Raw genomic sequence first — 6,362 nt, forward strand, 5'->3', positions numbered from 1 at the left:
AATTGGAATGAAGTGTAAGAATACATTCTGGCCCCAACAACATATAAGCTGATGAGCCACAATGGTATCTAAAACCTGTCAACCAAGTATTTGTGAATCAGCTGTATAGGTTTTAGGCAGGAAAAGCATTACAAACTGATTTGCTTGGAGATATATAGTGAATTAGCCTTTATTATCAACTCTGCACCACTCCATTCATTCATTCCCTTATTCCTTCAATGATCAACATTTACTTTGGCTACAGTGGTCAAGGAAAACCTCTCTCAGATGTGACATCCGAGACGAAACCTACAGATAACAATAGTCTTAAAAGATTGGGAAACATGTATTCCAGGCAGAAGAAACAGCAAGAACAAATTCTCTAAGATGCAACTGAGCTTGGTAAGCCTGAGGAATAAAAAAGTGCGCATGGCTAGAGTGTGAAGGAGGCAGAAGGTGAAGTGGGAGAGACTGATGGCAGCCAAATTCTGCAGGGCTCAAGGGTAAGAGTTTGCCATTTTAAGTGTCATAAGAAAACAAGAGAAGATTTTAAGCAGAAGGATGAAATGATTTACACGAAGGAAGAAGAAAGTGAGGAAGGAAGAGGAGGAAAGTAGAGTGATTAGAAGGTTGATGCAGCATTCCAGGAAAAGGATGATGGTGATTTAAGCTGGAGTTAGAGCAGTGAATATTCTGAGTACTGTTTGGAGGTAGAACTGACAGGATTGCTAAGGAATTAGATACAGAACAGAGAAAAACGAACACATCAAAGTAGCAGCCTAGTTTTATGTGTGAGCAACTGGAAAGACAGAACTGCCATTTACTGCGATAGGCAAGGCTTGAGTGGTGGAGCATGGCGAAAGGACTTCAGGGGATGACAGAGTATAGGTGGGTAGAAACAACATTCTACTCTATTTTGGACACAGTGAATTTGCGATGTTGACAGTACCAAAATTTTAAAAATCGTTAAAAGCCATGTGTGCTACTGAATTCCAAATAAGCTCAGTCTGTAGTTGCTGTCAGCTGGGAACTCAAGCGAGAGGTTGGGGTTTGAAATACAAATGAGTCATGATTTTTTAGATCATGTTTGAAGTTCTTCAACAAAATGCACATAAAACGCTTGTGCTGGGAAGAGACATCAAAGTTCTAATTCTCAAGAAGCTTAGTTGGGGTGGACAGACAAGTGACAAGTTTGTACTTTCAATGAAGTATGATGACAGGTAAACACTGAGTGCTTTAGGAGCACATAGGCGGAAGGAGAAAGCAACACAGTTTGTGTGTGTGGGCGGGAGGGCGGGGGGGCGGGGTATGGAGGCCGAAATAAGCCTCAAGGGGAGCTTCTACGCGTTAATAACTGAGATTAGGTTGATTTCAATAACATTCAACTGGGAGAGTCATATGTAAAAAATTTTTTTTTTTTTTTTTTTTTTTTTTTTGAGACGGAGTCTCGTTCTGTCGCCCAGGCTGGAGTGCAGTGGCCGGATCTCAGCTCACTGCAAGCTCCGCCTCCCGGGTTTACGCCATTCTCCTGCCTCAGCCTCCCGAGTAGCTAGGACTACAGGCGCCCGCCACCTCGCCCGGCTAGCTTTTTGTATTTTTTTAGTAGAGACGGGGTTTCACTGTGTTAGCCAGGATGGTCTCGATCTCCTGACCTCGTGATCCGCCCGTCTCGGCCTCCCAAAGTGCTGGGATTACAGGCTTGAGCCACCGCGCCCGGCCATATGTAAAAATTTTAACAATTTTTAAATTTTTGATAGTCTAGGAAAGTAGAAACTCTGAAATGTGCGGAAAGTGATTTACATTTCCGCTTACCCTCCTCCAGCTACACAATTTGACAGGGGTCGGTAACCCGCATCCACTTGAGACCCAGGTCGCGCCCCGAGCTCCGGATCTGCGCACTTATGTGAGGATGCACTCGGGCCAGCCGGTGGCTTTGCGGACCGGTCAGACGCCGCTCCAGGGTGTGTCAGCGCCAGGCCGGAGCCATGGCTGGCTGCAATTCCCTACACAACGGCTGCAAGGGAAGCAAGAGAGCCCCAGGAAACCGCACGGGCAAGGACTCGCCTACCGCAACTTGGAGCTCAGAGCCCAAAGTTCCCCGGAGCAGCTTCCGGACTCACCCCCAGCCGGAGCCAATGGCAGCGCGGGCGCTTTAGTCTGTGCAGGGGGGCGGGAAACAAAAACTGCCAGGGGTCAAGGCAAGCGCCTTTGAACTGTCTCCAAACTTAGTTTTCTACTTTTCAGGGACTCACAAGGGGTGGCGCGTCCTGGCTTTAATTTCTAATTTAGGTAAAGGGGGTGTTATAGGCAGTAATCAGCGGCCTTCGCCACGCCCCCTGCCGGGTCGCCCCGCCCTCCACCGCGCACCTGGCTGAGTCAGCGCTGGTGGGGACACAGCTGAGCGGGGGCACGCGCTGAAAGCTGCTGCTGCTGCTAACGCCTTAGGTGAAAACCGGGCGCCAGGCGAAGGTCGCTGTGGGTCGGGTCCCATGGGAACGGAGGCCAGGGGGAGGCCTCAACGTGGCCAAACCACCTTGGCATGCGCTCTGTACCCCCGGGCGGGTTCCGCGGCCACTGCTGGCACCTAGGGAGAGGTTTCCTTCCAGAAACGCCTCAGCTTAGCTCGGGGATGGCCTTCTTGTGCATGAGCCCCACTGCCAGCCAGGAGCTGTGCGCCCTGGGCGCTGCACCTTCCAGTTTGTGGGCGGCAGAGGCGGGGGATCTTGCCCACCGGGTCTGACAGGGCAGGGACGGAAGTAAATGGAAGCTGGTAGGTAAGTGTTATTTTACCGCGCACCCATAAAGATGTTGGGGAGAAACAAGACAGGAGAACAAGTCCTGTTTTTAAAAAAAAAAAAAATTCGGCCGGGCACGGTGGCTCAAGGCCTATAATCCCAGCACTTTGGGAGGCCGAGGCGGGCAAATCATGAGGTCAGGCCTGGCTAATACGGTGAAACCCCGTCTCTACTAAAAAATTATTAAAAAAAAAAAAATTAGCCGGGCGTGGTGGCGGGCGCCTGTAGTCCCAGCTACTCCGGAGGCTGAGGCAGGAGAATGGCGTGAACCCGGGAGGCGGAGCTTGCAGTGAGCCCAGATCGCGCCACTGCACTCCACCATAGGCGACAGAAGGAGACTCCGTCTCAAAAAAAGAAAAAAAAGTACAATTTAACAGCAATGATCACATTCACTGAGTTCATGTGACCATCACCTTTATCTATTTCAAAACATTTTCACTGGCCGAGTGTGGTGGCTCACTCCTGTAGTCCCAGCACGTTGGGAGGCCAAGGTGGGAGGATCACTTGAGGCCAGGAGTTCAAGACAAGACCAGCCTGGGCAACATGGCAAAACCCTGTCTCCAAAAAAATACAAAAATTAGCCAGGCGTGGTGGTGCATGCATGTAGTTCCAGCTACTCAGGAGGCTGAGGTGACAGGATCACCTGAACCTGGAGGATCAAGGTTGCAGTGAGCCATGATCATGCCACTGCACTCCAGCCTGGGCCACAGAGCCAGACCTTGTCTCAAAAAGAAAAAAACATTTTCATCACCCCAAAAGGAAACCCCATACGTATTAAGCAATTACTTCCCGTTCCCTCCTCCCTCTAGCCCTTGGCAACCACTATGCTGCTTTCTGTCTCTATATTACCTAGTCTAGATATTTTGTATAAATGGAATCATATAATATATGACCTTTTATGTGTGATTCTATCATTTGACATAATGTTTTTGATGTTCATGTTGTAGCATGTGACAGTACTTCATATCCAGATAACGCTCCGTTGTATGGAAGTGAGTAATATTTCACTGTTTGGCTGTCAGAAATCCTGCTGCTATGAACATTAGCGTACGAGTTCTTGTTTGAGTTCTTATTCTTAATTATTCAGGGGTATGTAGGAATGGAATTGCTGGGTCTTGGGAGAACCGTTTAACTTTTTGAGGAACTTTTTGGCAATGTCCCCCTTGCTATTCTCCTGATAGTGAGTTCTCACAAGGTCTGGTTGTTTAAAAGTGTGATCCCTCTCACTTCACTCTCTTCCTACTACTCCAGCCATGTAAGACATTGACTCCTCTTTGCCTTCCACCATGGTTGTGAGTTTCCTGAGGCCTCCCAAGCCATGCTTCCTGTACAGCCTGTGAAACCATCAGCCAATTAAACCTCTTTTCTCTATAAGTTACCCTGTCTCAGGTAATTCTTTATAGCAATGAGAGAACGGACTAATATACCTAATGACTAGTGTTGTTGAGTATCTTGGATGCTTGTTGGCCATTTTTGTACCCTTATCTCTTTTTTATATTTTTGACTTTTTAATTTTAGTGGGATTTTTTTTTTTTTTTTTTTTTTTTTTGAGATGGAGTCTCGCTCTGTCGCCCAGGCTGGAGTGCAGTGGCGCGATCTCGGCTCACTGCAAGCTCCGCCTCCCGGGTTTACGCCATTCTCCTGCCTCAGCCTCCCGAGTAGCTGGGACTACAGGCGCCCGCCATCTCGCCCGGCTAGTTTTTTTAATTTTTTTAGTAGAGACGGGGTTTCACCGTGTAGACCAGGATGGTCTCGATCTCCTGACCTCGTGATCCGCCCGTCTCGGCCTCCCAAAGTGCTGGGATTACAGGCTTGAGCCACCGCGCCCTGGCCTTTACTGGGATTTTTTTGAGACACAGTCTCACTGTCACACAGGCTGGCCTCAAACTCCTGGGCTCAAGCAATCCTCCTGCCTTGGCCTCTCAAAGTGCTGGGATTACAGGTGCCAGCCACCGTGCCTAGCTGTTTTTGTATTTTTGAGACAGGTCTCACTCTGTTGTCCAGGCAGTGGTGCAATCATGACTCAGTGCACCTGGACTTCCCAGGCTCAAGCTATCCTGCCACCCCAGCCTTCTGAGCAGCTGGGACTACAGGCACGTGCCACCATGCCTGGATAATTTGCCTTATTTTTTGTAGAGATGGGATTTCACTATGTTGCCCAGGCTGGTCCTGAACCCTTGGGTTCAAGCAGTCCTCCTGTCTCAACCTCCCAAAGTGTTGAGATTATAGACATGAGCCACCACACCCAACCCTTCATTTTAAAGAAGCCGAATTTTTGAATTCTGACTGAGATCACTGTATTTTTTTCTGTCCTGTTCCTAGAATTATGCTTTAGGAACCAACTAAAGACAATGAAAAGTGATATTTTCTTTCTCAAAACAGTTCACATCTCTTGAGATAAGATAAATCTATATAGCCTCAAAGTCTTAATTTTTACAATATGTGAAGACATTGTTACCTTTCTAACATATGAAAGAGATTTTGTTTTCTCTTGAAAGGAAAAAGAAGCAGTCATTCTAGTAAACTGTTTTCTCCTCACACTTAGAGCCAAATGATAAGGAAGTTATGGAGAAAAATCGACTACGATGAGGTTTCCTATAATGTGAATTGCCTGAACTTCTGTTTCAGGGCCAGAGGTTATGAATATCACTAAAGCATGGGATAGACAAGTTCACTTCACTTGGACATCTTGTAACTTGTTCCTCTCACATTTCTGTATGTTCCGTATTTGATGCTAGGACGCCTATCAAGGAACCTCCAGCTGACCTGTCTTTTACAGAAGTGACAGCGTCAAGAAGAATTCAGAAACATCTGAACTCAGTATTTGCATAATTTTAAGTTTCATAGATGAAACTGCTTCTTTTTGTTTGTTTGTTTGTTTTGAAACAAGGTCTCCCTGTCGTCCAGACTAGAGTGCAGTGCCATGATCACAGCTCAGTACAACCTCCACCTCCCGGGCCTAACTGATCTTCTCACCTCAGCCTCCCAAGTAGCTGGGACCACAGGTGTCTGCCACCATGCCCGGCTAATTTTTTTTTTTTTTTTTTTTTTTTTTTTGTAGAGACAGTGTCGCTTTGTTGCCCAGGCTGATCTTGAACTCCTGGTCTCAAGGAATTCTTCCACCTCAGCCTTCCAAAGTGCTAGGATTACAGGTGTGGGCCACCGCAGCACCCAGCTACCAAAACTACTTAGTGTGCATATTACGCTGAAGTTCACTGACCCTATCTACAGTTCTTTTCTTTTTTTCATTTATTAGATTGCAAGAAATACAATTTTTAAAAATACAAATAGATTCTATATTGAACTTTCATTGCAAATTGCACACACAGTAGAAATACAAAGAAGGGAAGAATGGCTTGGTCAAGATTTTGTTGGTTGTTAGTGGCTTTCGTTTTGGTTTGGTTTTTTGAGACAGAGTCTCGCTTTGTCACTCAGGCTGGAGTGCAGTGGTGCGATCTCGGCTCACTGCAACCTGCCTTCTGGGTTCAGATAATTCTGGTGCCTCAGCCTCCTGCGTAGCTGGGACTACAGGCATGTGTGACCATGCCCAGGTAATTTTTGTATTTTTAGTAGAGATGGGGTTTCACC

The sequence above is a fragment of the Rhinopithecus roxellana genome, chromosome 5, assembly GCF_007565055.1.
Source record: "Rhinopithecus roxellana isolate Shanxi Qingling chromosome 5, ASM756505v1, whole genome shotgun sequence".
NCBI classification, from domain to species: Eukaryota; Metazoa; Chordata; class Mammalia; order Primates; family Cercopithecidae; genus Rhinopithecus; species Rhinopithecus roxellana.